We start from the raw sequence: 14,086 nt of genomic DNA on the forward strand, positions 1-14,086 counted from the left end.
CCCTTTACAAATTCCCCCAGAGTTGAATTAAGCCACAATCATTTTCTGTTTGTGGCCTATTTGCAGGCCTAAAAATGACAGTTAGGGAAAAAATGAAAAAGCCTATCAGTAATGGTAATTAAGAATATCCTGGTGAGTTGGCAGAGCCTAAGGAGAAAAATGCAAGCTTCTAAAATTAAGAAATTTGCCTAGGCAATGCTTACTACAGGACAACTATGCCAAATATTGGAAGACTATTCACTAAAGCTCATTTCATTAATTGATTTTAAGGTAAATTTTGCTTCCACAGTCAAGGGCAGAATGCAACCCCGCTCTAAAAATTATTTATCATTGTAAAACACTGTAATGCAACATGAACACTAAAATGAGATTAACATTCAAAATTTGAGATACCTACTGAGATGGCACATAAAGGACCTGTAATCCAAATGCTATTAGTTGCAGTTCTATGCTATTAGCTGAAGTATCCTTTGAACCATATCATATTACACTACACCTTATTGTGTCAATAGTTCATTGTCAGTGACGGCATCTCCTTGCATTCAACACTGAAATGTAAACCAAGGCAGTCCCATTCCCACCCCCCTCTCACTCCCTGAAACAACATTGAATTTTTTGTAATACATTATGCCTGGGTATATTAAGAATGCATAAAGCATTCGTATTAAACTTTCAATTAAAACATTCCTGATTTTTACCACGAGCCACATTTTATGTCTAAGCCATTATACTTAGTATTGGCATCTAGTAAAAAAAAATGACAATCTACATACAGAAAATGGATAACTTCTGAAGCTATGTCATTGGATGAGAACAATTTCATTTTTAAAAACAATCTAGCTCCACATTATAGACAGGATTAATTCTGGCTTGGTTTTGCTTAGTTTATTTTTCAAAGAAGTTCTTCAAAATTCTATAAAGGGACTGTTGTAAATCCACAGTAGATAACCAACTTTGTGAAAATAAATGTACCATGGTATTTTACATTAAACAGCCCAATAGATTCTCATGAGCAGCTTGCCCAGATTGTTTGGGACTAAAATGATCTAGATAGATACAAGTGCAAGCCATAGTGTTCTAAAATTGTTTACTTTCTACGTATAGAAAAATTGGCTTCTGATTTAATTGGACAAGGTATTTTCCACTGGTCAAAAGTTGTTATCTTTTTTTTTTTTAAAGAAACCAAGAGAAGACTAATTTTGAGACTATATACCAGGTGACTGTTCTGAAGATTCAGTATCTTAAGCTGCTCAGTTAAACATAGCACCTCCTATCGGAGAATGCACACTGTGCTGAGTTCATATGTAATACATTCTCATCTGCTCTAGCAAGTCATTAGGGCTGTGCGGAGCTTCGGTCCCTGATTCAATTCAACAGAGATTTGGCCCGATTCAGTGGCTGAATCTCTGAATCAAATCAGGAGACCCTTTAATCTCTCTGAATTGAATTGGAACCCTCTGAATCGATTAGGAGAGATCTGGAAAGATTCAGAGATTCAGACACAGACACACCTTTAAATGTTTTTTCTACATACCTCAACGTACCAGGGAGTTCATCAATGCTATGATGCTGGGGTGGATGAAGTGTCCCACAGGAGCACAGGGGGCTCCCCAGCACTCTCGGTAGCGGACCCAGAAATGGACCAAAATCACTTTTGGTCCACTTCCAGATCTGCCAGGCAGTGCACAGAGCCCCCACCCCCACGTCCTCCCAGCTTGGCAACTGGTGCCACCTAGGTCTGAGAGGGCACCTGGGGTTCCCCGCAGCCGATCGCTGAGCAATGGGGGGGATGCGGGGGCGGGGGAGGGCCTGGAGTGCTCCCCAGTGGACCCGGAAGTGGACCAGAAGCACTTCCGGTCCACTTCCGGGTTCACTGCCGAGCACGTGGGCCTGCTCCTGTGGGATGTTCCATCCACCCCAGTGCTGGTACCTCGAGGTATGTAGAAAAAACATTTAAATTTGTGTCTGTGGCTGAATCACTGATTCTCTGAATCAGCATCAAATCTTCAGATTTGGATTTGGCTGAATCAAATTGGGGACAGTGATCCAAATCAATTAATCAAATCACTGTCCCTGATTTGGGCCAAATCTGAATTAAATACAGCCTGCTTTGCACACCCCTACAAGTCATCTAACTTCAGGAACAACTGACCATTTGATTGCATGATATCCTTTATTGTTCTGTTTTATCTCCAATATAAAATATTATGCTCTACAGGGCAGGGTCTGTGTCTGTGTGTGTATGTTTGAGCAGCTCTTAATGTAAGGAGGTCCTAATCCTCATTGGTCCATCAGATTCTACAAATAATTAAAATAAAGTAGTGTATAAATCAGTATTGTAACAGTCATTCAATATAAAAAAACATATCTAGGAGTAGTGGATCTGAACTCATGAAAGACTGCTGCAAATTAAAACTCAAAGAAGGACTTGGTGATTTGCACTTGACTAATTGTACCAGAAATGAAATCTGATTTTTGTGTTATTCCTTACTTTTTAATTTTAAGCCTGCTCCCTGTGACTAGTTTTTCTATTGGCCTTTACTGAATTTTTACAATCGAGTTCATCTTTTTCATTAGTATTTTTCCCTTCATATAAAAAAACTCTAGATGGCAGTGTTTGTGAACTGTTAAGAGTAACATTTAATTGACTTTCCAATGCATTGACACAAAGCAATTACAGCTTTATAACTAAGTATAGGAATCACTATTCCTCATCTAGTTAATGTGCTATGAAGTTGAGCAGAAGTTGCGCTGTTATCACCAAAAAGAGGTGGCAGGGTAAACTGCTATATCAATTAAGTTTCCAGGCAGCAGCACAGGATCTATGCAGCTAATGATGCATTGTCCTGGGAAAAGGGGCTTTGAAGATTTACACTTCTCTTAATTGGTAATATATATGTAGACAGCTGCTGAAAGTAACAACCTTAACCTTGTGCTAAATGCTTAGCAGTTGCCTAAACACTTTTAAGTGTATAAGAGAAGAACATCAGGCATTCAGAGTAGTAACTGGATTGCTTGAAACTGGGATTTTCAGTTGAAAACTGTTCAGGGACCCTATATTGTATGCCCCAAAATCGCCACACAGGTAGGGCACAGCACATAGGGCCCACACCAGACAAGACAGCTATGTATTAGGGATGTGCAAAGTGGGCAGTATTAGATTCGGTTTTGGATTCGGCCCAATTCAGGGGACAGTGATTTGATTTGCTGATTCAGATTACTATCCCAATTCAATTCAGCTGAATCTGAATCTGAGGATTCAATCCTGATTTGGAGAATCTGCAATTCAGTTTATATGTTTTTTCTACATATCTCAAGGTACCAGGTGCAGCTCGTGAATGCTGAGATGATGGGGCGGATGGAGCATCCCACGGGAGCACGGGGGGATTCCCATGCGCTTGGTGGCAGACCCAGAAGTGGACTGGAAGTACCCCCAGAAGTGGAGCCACCCCGCACCTCCCGGCTCAGTGCTCAGCTGTGGGGCGACTCTGGGTGCCCCCCCCCAGACCGAGGAGGCACCATTGCCGAGCTAGGGAATGGGGGGTCCCCTGCACACTCTGTGGTGGACCCAGAAGTGGACCAGAAGTAGTTCTAGTCCACTTCTGGGTCTGCCATCAAGTGCGTGGGGGGACCCCAACCCCATGCTCCCGTGGGATGCTCCATCCACCCTACCATGTCCGTGTTCATGAGCCAGGCCTGGTACCTCAAGGTATATAGAAACAACATATAAAGCTGCGTCTATGGCCGAATCATAAAATCTCTCCAAATCGAATCAGAGACTTCCAATTCAATTCAGAAAGATTAATGGGTCTCTTGATTCAATTCAGACTTGGAGATTCATCCACTGAATCGGGTTGAATCTCCTCCAAATCGAAACAGTGACCAAAGCTTTGCATAGCCCTACTGTATATATCCTGTGACATGTGCAAGGTAAGATTTCTTGGGATTTCAGCACTTCCACAGAGCTTCTAGTGCCCATTACTCTTTTCCTGCATACTTTAGTTTTCTCATCAGTCACTCTAATTATAGTGTTAATTATGTATTAGATATTAACATTGCAGCAGCAGTAACACAAATTATAATATTCTCTGAAGTTTATTACAGACAGATTAAAACCAATATATGTTTCTATACATATACATATATATATACATATACATATATATATATATATATATAATATTTTTTTTTTTTAAGTAAATACAATCATATGTTAAAAATCACTTCAAGCCAGGGGCAACTGGGCTGAAGCATCAGGTTCCGATCAGCAATTCTCCATTTTTTCCATACTGGGATCTCCCTTGCCTTTAATCAAGTTGACATCCCTCATCCCTCTCCCTGCACACATGGTCCCAAGATGGTCCCAACTCCCTGGTATCCATTTGCAACCCCAGGTTGAAAATCTTTGATTTAGATTAATGAAGAAGTTATCTGGCCATCTTGATAGTATTCAAAATATGTTACCATTATTGTGGGGACATTTACATCAAAAGAACTATTTTCTAAAATAAAACGAGAGTGAGGATTGAGGATGCAGTCCTTATGGCCCTGTCATTCTCCCACTGAAATCAGTGGTAGTTTCAGCAGTGAATCTATAGCAACGAGAAGAATTTCTTAGTCTGTGTATTTAAACTGCTGGTTGGACTAGGTCCTGAAGAGAAAAAGAATAATTTACCTGTGTAGTCTTGACTCAGGGTTTCTTGGCTGCTGCTGCTGTAAGAAGGCACTGGAGTGATAGATAGTGAAGCTGGGCAGGATAAAGGAGCTGTTAGGTCAATCTGTGGCACAAAAGACCGATATGCAGAAATGCTAGCATCTTTGGAGATGGTGAGGGGCAGATGAGGGCCACCATGTGCATAAGGATTTTTCCAGTGAGAATGTCCTACTGCAAATGGGCTGACAGCATCGTAATCTGGAAGCAAACATTTGAGGTTAGATATACACTAGTTTGTTCTATAGCCAATTTTTTTAAAATTTAGTAATCATAATGATATTTATATTTTAACATTTAAATAAGCCTCTCCCCTTTTCAGGGAAGGATACATATCAGGAATTTTAATAATATTGAGCCAGGTTTGTCTCTAACATAATATCACTTAAATCAGTGGAATTATACCCAGAATGAATATGCCCACCATATCCTTTCAATACATGCGCTCTCATTCTTTACTTCCAAACCTATCTTAAATATCTTCATCAAATCAATCAGTTTTCCAATATAGTGTCTGCAGGCTTTTAAGTTTTTATCTGTGCTTCCACTCCTATCTCCACATTTATTTCTACTTTAACCATTTTGCTTCTAGGTGCAATTTTGTCTTCCCAAAATAGTCAGGTCTGTACAACATCTAGTACAGATACAACTACAATGGCATAAAAGGTACTGTATATAACAGTGATTCTCAGCCAGGCTGCCAGGGCACCCCGTGGTGCCACCGGAAGTCAGAGGAGGCAAGTGAGGTGCAAGGAGATAAGCAGATGAGGGCAAGCTCAGACTCTCCCTGCCTGGCTGCTCTCATCCCTACACTTCCTGGTCCTTATGCAAGGAGGTAACCACTGTAATAAATACTAGTTTTGAAAAGGGGTTTCTTGAGTCTGACAAGGGGAGCCATGAGTCTAAAATTTGAGACCCACTGGTATAGAGGGGCAGTATATTTTCACATATGGGAGTGAAGCTGGTATAATCAACTCTATACTAATAGAACCATCAGGGATACAGGTCAACTGCTCACTTCAACTGTATTAATATACTTAACAATTTGTCTGTGTAAATAAACTCTGTAGAAAGGTTTTCAGCTGTGATTCTATAACTGGAAGCTTTTGATAATTTTTGGTATGACAAGACGAGCGCAGCAAATTACCATCCTCTCTTTAATGGAAAAGGTTAATATACTGCAGATTTAGAACGGGGTGCTTCCATGGTTTAAGCCCTATTATTATTAATAATGGCATCATAATACATTTCTGTATTATAATAGTGCCAGAAATCCCACTTTAGCTTGGGGCCTTGTTATGCTGGGCACTGTACAAACATAAATGAGACAATCCCTATGTCTGGAGGGCTCACAAACTAGGCACAGGCTAAAGACACTGTATGGAGATAAAACACACAAACAATCAAGTATGATATGACATAGGTTTGCAAGTTACATGTAACCATCACTGGTTTCTTTGTTTATTTGTTAGCAGTATCTTGTAATCCCTGTGGGTTCCTGGGAAAGATAAGGTTATTAAAAGCATCCATTTTTCTGGTTCTACTCCATATCCAATCCCTCCCAGTCACCAAAGGGTAATTTTTAATGTTTGAGAAATTACATTGGGCTAATTCCTACAGTATCCTGAAGGGTAACAAAAAACAGTTCACAATAGCCTGCCAAAAAGACATTTATAAAGGACGTCTTTACAAAGAATTCCTCAGCCCAAAATATATGAATTGCTCTCAAACTTATTCATTTTAGTTTTTGTAACATTATCTTGGATGTTAAAACCATTTTTTCAACATAGCTGATATTTCAGAGAGGAGTACCTAATCTAATGCCAATGTTGTTTAATATGTCAAGAGTAGCCAAGCTGCCACAAAAGGCATGGACAGCCTATATGGGAGGAGAGGCAGAATAGAGAGGGGATAAGCAGCACAGTGGCAGAGAGAAGAAGCAGCAAAAAGCAGAGCAGCAAATTAAGCAGGGAAAGGTGATCAGAGCAACACCTGAGGAGAGGGCAGGGTTAATTTGTGGCACATCTGTCAAAAAGGTTGGCCATCACCACAGGCAGCGTGGGGGGGGGGGCGCTAATGGGGCTTAGCCCTCCCAAACACAGGGCAGCGATAGGGCCACAAGGCAGCCCATCCAAAGGGCTTCCAGTGGTTACAGCAGGGCTTGGGAGGGGTGCACATGCAGCGGTGAAGGAGGAAGTGGGGCTGGGCAGGTGCTGCACAGCCAGGGCAGGGTGCAGGACTGAGCTGTGAGTGGCTGGTCCAGCAGGCGCAGCTCCTGCTGCTACACATACCCTGAGAGGCATGGCGGGGGTGGGGTCCCCTGGATCTGTGCAGGGCATGACAGGCTGCCACTGAAGGCTGGGGTTGAGGCTGCACTGGGCTCTTGGTGTTGGGGGGTTGGGCTGGGCTGTGTTCAGGGCAGGTGGTGGTGATGCTGGGAGGGAGGGTTATTGGGAGGCTGCAGCCACCCCAAAATTTGCTGTAGCCCCCACTCCCAGAACCACCACCACCTGCTCCAAGAACAATGTGGCCCAACCGCCCTGCTGGGAAGAGATCAGTTCCAGCCCACAGCCCGGCCTTACCCCATGTGTAGATCCTGGGCACATGGCCCCCATGCCCTCCTGGGGTGCTTGCAGTCGTGGGAACTGCCACTCCCTCCCTGCACTGGGTGCCCCCCAAATGAGCCACTCATGGCCCTGTCCTGCACCCCGTCCCAGCTGTGCAGGACCTGCTCCTGCCCCAGCCCCACTTTCTCCCTCACCACCATGGGGGGGGGGGTGCAGGTCAAGGCCCCAGCAGTGAGGGAGGGAGCGAGGCACAGGCAGGAGCAGGAGCAGGGGCTGGGGTGAGTGGCTGAGCCTGTGCCCTACTCCCTACTTTGCCACTGGGGCCTTCATCTGCTCCCCCCCAAAGTCCTTCCCCCTCCCCTGCCCCTTCCCCCACAGACTTACGTGCTGGGGATGGAGGGCTTGTACACACGCATGCAGACACTCAGCCCCCCTCCCCAAATTTTTTCTCCCTCTGCCTATGGGGCCCATCACTTATATATATTAATAAGCTGGAGAAAAAGATGAACAGTGACATGACCACCATTGCAGATGAAGAAAAAATACTCCGGATGCAGACACACAACTTCCTTACTTCAAAGGAATTCATTCAGGAGTAAAAGTGAAGCAGACACATGAAATAGCATTAAACCAATGCTGTTGGTTGGTACCCTTGGAAAGTAACATTGGTGTAACAGTGAGCTTGGGGGCTCTGTTTCTTTATGAGTAAAAGTCTAGCCAGGGAGCCCTGAAGGCTAGGCAGGATGTAGCAGCTGTAGGGCACCAGGGCAATAGGCTAATGCAGCAACTAGAAGGCACCTGTGGGCAGTCAGCTGACCAGAGGTAGGCAGGGCCCTTGGAGTTTATAAGCCCAAGGTTCAGACTGGCTGGGGTGGGGTGGGTGGGGTCAGGGCTCTCCCTGGCAGCTGAAGGGGAAGGAGGTCCTGCCCAGATGATGTTGGATTGCTCTGCTGCCTGGAAGAGTACTCAGACTTGGGGACCTCACAAGGAGCCAGGCTAGGAAGTATGTTGGCCCAAGGGTGAAGGCAGGTTTGCCCTTTTAAAGGGGCAAAGGACTACCTTCACTGTTGTGATTTATGTTGTACTCTGGGGGCTTGTGTTTATGTTGTGTTTATACCAGAGTTTGGGTATGGGGCTGCAAGGGGTGGTGTTAAGGAAGTCCCATTAGTACCTGAGAGGCACATGATAGCTTGGAGCCTTGCCAGGGGCAGGATCAAGGCTTAAGTAGTTATTGAGTCCAGAGTGGGTAGAGAGTGCAAGGCAGCAGTAAGGCAGGTGCTAGGGTCCTGGTGCCATTGGGGCACAGATGCGCAGGGGCCTGGGATCCAGCAGACAGAGGCCATGGGCCCAGTGACCAGAAAGGACAAGCAAGAACTAGAGTCTCAAAGCCAGGTCTCATATAGTGGGCCCAGGCTAGAAGGCCTAGGTAAAGTAAGGGGGCAGAGGCCGAGGAGGACGAAGCCCCACTAAAGGGAACAACATTACAGTACCACCTGTGAGGCATGGGGCATGGTGTAGGAGAGGATTTAGAGTCACGCAATTAGCACTTAAGACTTTGGGTGCCCTGCCAGGCAGAGTTAACAATAGAGGCCCAGCAAGGGGCCTGGGGCTATAGAGACCCGACAAGGGGCCAAGGATCAGTGAGGACTAATAGGGTGACGGGGACCCTAGTGAGGGTTCAGTGGAACCAGGGCTACACAAAGGTCTGTGGGCAACCTCCCTATTTATCATTATTCCATCAAGGCGTAGCAGGTGAAACAGGAAGGTGCCCTAGGGGTGGAGTGGGGCATGGTTGTGGAGCCTGTAAGGGATGTCATGGCCACCCCTGGAATCCTTATGTGCTACAATTGTGTATTCACAATTCTAATTTATTTCATCATGGGAAAACCTTTTGGCTCAATGCAAGGAGCCTATTAGTAGCTCCTTCACTAACAAGTAATTTACTCTGGGGTAAAACCTAAGGTTAATTTCTTCAAAATATACATGTTGTAAGTTCACATCCTTAGGATTTATTAAAGGCAACTGAAGGAGGAGGCTTTTAAGAGAGAAACTTATGTGTATGAGGAGCACAGCAAGAGATTAAATTCAGCATTCACAAATACAGAATAAAAGCAATTGAAAAGAATGAGCTGAACTATTTCCACATATTGCTGGCTTCTAATACATAGCCATCAAGGAGATAGAAGCAGGTGTCTCTTGGAACAGTTCAATGAATTAAAACATATTATTGCTACAAACTAAATCAGTGGTTCTCAATCAGGATGCTATGGCACCCTCAGGTGCCCTGAGATTCTATCAAGGGTGTTGAAGGGTGCTACACAATATTAGTAGAATTGCTCTTGTATTTTTCTGTAGTCAGAAATTGAGTGAAAATGAAGAGCCAGCATCTTCCAAGGTATGTCTTGGGTCTATTGAAGGGTGCCCTGAGTTTAAAAAGGTTGAAAAACACTGAACTAAATAGTAATGCTGTAAATTTTGAGGTTAATGATTACTTCTTCTATCCCTCCATTGTGAAAGGTGCCAATCTAATGACCCTGAAGACTAAAATAAGATCTTGATAGTTCACTGTGGATCAGATGTTTAAAACAAGGTACAGAGACACATTCTTCTGCCCATCCCCATGCACCATTCTATTCCATTTTAAGAACCATTAAGGCTACTGACAACAAACTTTCAAGTTATGCTGGTTCCTGTCCATTGGAAAATATAATTAAAACATCACAAATCACTGAAAATTTGTCATAAAGTCACACACTTCAGGTTGAACTGGCACATAGAGGAATATGACTCATTAATCATATATTTAATTTATATATGGAACATTTATTTTAAGCAAAATGAAAAGCACTTTCACGTATCTCTCACCTACTGTGATCTGGCTGCTACAACTGTGGCATCTGGTTCCCACTGGGAAATTATAATTGCCCCTCTTAGTTTCATGATCTGCTAAAAAAGAGAGAGAGAGAGAAATCAACCAAAGAATGAACAATGTAATTAGCAAATGGAGTGAGATAATATTCTTTCTTACTCAAATAGAAAAAAGGTTTAGGATGTTCACATATCTTTAAAGGGAAATGCGTGTGTGTGGGACAATGATTTATTATGGGTATTGGACTAATGCATCAGGGATTAGGGCCCGCATCATACTACAAACTGGGTGCATCTACAAGGACACTTTACTGCAGAATTGACAGATTAGCTCTGCAGTAAAGCATCATAATTTTATAGGGCTTTCTTTATCTAGAACTCCCCCCAGCTTGGTGTCATCTGCAAACTTGCTGAGGGTACACTCTATACCATCTTTCAGGTCATTGATGAAGACATTGAACAAAACTGGCCCCAGAGCCGACCCTGTGGCACTCCACTTGATACCAGCTACCAACTAGACATTGAGCCATTGATTACTACTCTCCAAGCCCAGCGCTCCAGCCAATTTCCTATCCACCTTACAGTCCATTCATCCAGTCCATACTTCCTTAGTTTGTCTGTGAGAATGTTCATAGATTCATAGATGCTGGGGTCGGAAGGGACCTCAACAGATCATCAAGTCTCACCCCCTGTCTAGGCATAAAAGGGTGCTGGGGTCAGATGGCCCCAGCCAGATGCCTATCCAGCCTTCTCTTAAAGATCTGCAAGGTAGGAGAGAACACCACCTCCCTTGGAAACCCATTCCAAATTTTGGCCACCCTTACCATGAAGAAGTTTTTCCTGATATCTATCCTAAATCTGCGCCCTGTCAGTTTGTAACGATTGTTCCTTGTTACCCAAGTGGTGCCCTGGTGAACAAAGCATCTCTGATCCCTTGCTCTGTCCCCCTAATGAATTTGTAGGTGGCCACAGGATCACCTCTCAGCCTTCTCTTGCGGAGGCTGAAGAGGTTCAGGTCCTTCAGTCTCTCCTCATAGGGCTTGTCCTGTAAACCCCTAACCATACAAGTGGCCCTCCTCTGGACCATCTCGAGTCTATCAACATCCTTCTTGAAGTACGGCACCCAAAACTGGATGCAGTACTCCAACTGCGGTCTGACCAATGCCATGTAGGGAGGAAGTATCACCTCCTTGGTTCTATTTGTCATGCATCTGCTGATGCATTATAAAGTGCAGTTAGCTTTGCTGATGATTTTGTCACACTGATGACTCATGTTCATCTTGGAGTCCACTATGACTTCAAGATCCCTTCCACTTCTGTGCTGTTGAGAGGGTCACTGCCCAGCCAGTAAGTGTGCTGGATATTTTTGCGCCCTAGCTGCAGCACTCTGCACCTGTCCTTGTTGTACTGCATCCTACTGTGTACTGCCCACTTTTCTAACCTGTCCAGGTGTGCCTGCAATTGTTCCCTACCCTCCAGAGTGTGCACTTCACCCCACAATTTAATATTGTCCGTAATCGTGGACAGAGTACACTGCACACCCACATCCAAGTCACTGATGAAGATATTGAAGAGTACAAGTCCAAGGACCGAATCCTGCAGGACCCCACTAGCCACATCCTTACAGGTCAATACCAACCCATCTACTACCACTATCTGGGTGTGACCACTAAGCCAGTTTGCCACCCACCAGACTGTGTAAACTTCTTTGTCACAGCCTCTTCATTTATTTATGAGAATAGGATGAGATACCGTATCAAAAGCCTTGCTAAAGTCCAAGAAAATGACATCCACCTATACTCCTGCATCTAAGCATTTTGTGACTGTGTCATAAAACAAAACCAGATTGGTCAGGCATGATCTACCTGCAACAAATCCATGCTGGTTTCCCTGCTGCATTATTTTTCCTGCTGGACTCCCACAAATATGATCCTTCATAATCTTTTCAAGACCTTTCCAAGGATGGAGGTGAGACTGACTAGCCTATAATTACTTGGATCCTCCTTCCTCTCCTTCTGGAAAATAGGGACTACATTGGCCCTGGAAGTGAGGGAAAATGGGAGAGGCAGTGGAGGCTGCGGATGCTCTCCATGCCAGTGGCAGCCTGCACCAGCAAAACAAAGATAGCTCCAAGTGGGCAGGAATGCCCAAGGAGCAACGGCTGCTGAAAAGCCCTACACTGGTCATGGGCAACACCAGTGTAAGGGAAGAGACCTCGCTCCAAGAAGAGCAGGGAAAAGCACGGGGGATGGCAGACACTCCTCATACCAGAAGCTTACATACTGGATCATGGCAAGTAAATTAACCCAGAGAGAGAGGTATGTGGATCAGCATCAGGGGATGCAGCAGGACACAGGCTCTGGGGCAGAGCCAGTATAATAAGGCAGTTCAGCCTGATATTTCTCTTTTTTGTGTAGCTGCCTTTCCTTTTTCCCTTTCTTTCTTTCTCTCTGTCTGGTGTCCTCCCTTTTGTTTCCTCCTGACTGGTGCCCATGCCTCAGTTGTCTCCGGTTTTATTTTGTTGTTTTATTTCACTTGCTTGCAACTCTTCGTTGAGAGATCCAGGCAAAGGTTGTACATCAAAGAATTGCCCACAAAAAATGACAGACGACTGGCAGAGAGCAGGAAAGACCTGCAGGTGAGGGGAACATCTACCGGACTCAGGGTCCATTGGGAAGACAAGGAGTAGACCCAGTACCTGAGAACAAGTGATGGGTGAGTCTCATCAAGACCAGAGGGCCGACTGCACTAAGATCAGGTAGCCGGTCGGAGGCTGGCTTATGGAAGGGGTGTAGGGGAGGTGGAGCCCTACGAATATCTGTCGGGTGGAACAACCAACCTTGAGGGACCACCAATGGGAGACCCCACCACTGAAAAAAACACTCAAAGTCATGGCAGGTGAGTTCTGGGGCCTTCCCTAGGGTGATTGGGGCCCCTGTCAGAGGTTGCACAAAGCCTCCCACATCCACCACCAGGCGCCCATGCCAGGGCAGCACATGAATGAATACTTGAAGCAAGACAGGCACAGTCCCTAACTTGTTCTTTCACCACTGAGGGCTGCTTACCTCCTCCCAAAATGGTGCTGCCTCGTGCAGTAGTCTGGCAGCTGACCTTACCTATGAAGACTGAGGCAAAGAAGGCATTGAACGCCTCAGCATTTTCTGTATTCTCTGTCACAAGGTTGGCTCCCCTATTCAGTAAGGAACCTACACCTTCCCTGATTCTCCTCTTACTACTGACATACTTATAGAAAAACCCTTCTTGTTATGCTTCACATCCCTTGCTAGCCTGAAACTCCAATTGCACTTTGGCCTTCCTGACTTCATGCCTGCTTGTCTGAGCAATGCTCTTATAACTCCTCCCTATTTCTTTGTTCATGTTTCCAGTTCTCATAAGCTTCTTTTTTGTGACTTAGTTTACTGAAGAATTCCCTGCTAAACCAAGCTGGTCTTCTGCCATACTTGCTGGTCTTCCTATGCATTGGGATGGTTTGTTCCTGCACTTGTATGATGATAAGGCTTTTTTAAAGTGCAGACATCTCTCCTGGACTCTTCTTTCCCTCAGACTGGCTTCCCAGGGGATCCTGCCCATGAGTTCCCCAAGTGAGTCAAAGTCTCCTTTTCTGAAGTCCAGGCTCCTTACTCTGCATCCTTCCTTTCCTCAGGATCCTGAACTCAATCATCTTGTCACTGCTGTCCAAGTTGCCATCCATCACTATATTACCCACCAATTCTTCCCTGTTTGCAAGCAGCAGGTCAAGAAGAGCATGCCCCTAGTTGTCCGCTCCAGCACTTACACCAGGAAGTTGTCCCCAACTCTCTCCAAAAACTTCCTGGATTGCCTGCGCACTGCTGTATTGTCCTCCCAGCAGTTGTCAGGGTGATTTGAAGTCTCCCACGAGAACCAGAGCTTGTGATTGGGAAATTTCTGCTAGCTGTTT

General features: G+C 44.8%; 1 protein-coding gene across 1 annotated transcript in view; it reads right to left on the reverse strand.

The window, feature by feature from the left end:
• ANO4 (anoctamin 4) overlaps positions 1 to 10,223 on the reverse strand; it is a 414,571-nt gene extending 404,348 nt beyond the window's left edge. Inside the window, exons 1-2 of the mRNA XM_019480982.2 lie at positions 10,144 to 10,223; positions 4,676 to 4,912 (exon numbers count right to left, since the gene is read on the reverse strand). The gene's annotated coding sequence lies outside the window, so the exon portion shown is untranslated. The remainder of the gene's footprint in view (positions 1 to 4,675; positions 4,913 to 10,143) is intronic.
• Positions 10,224 to 14,086: the final 3,863 nt, after the last annotated feature.

This window comes from Alligator mississippiensis, chromosome 4 (assembly GCF_030867095.1).
Source record: "Alligator mississippiensis isolate rAllMis1 chromosome 4, rAllMis1, whole genome shotgun sequence".
Taxonomy (NCBI): domain Eukaryota; kingdom Metazoa; phylum Chordata; order Crocodylia; family Alligatoridae; genus Alligator; species Alligator mississippiensis.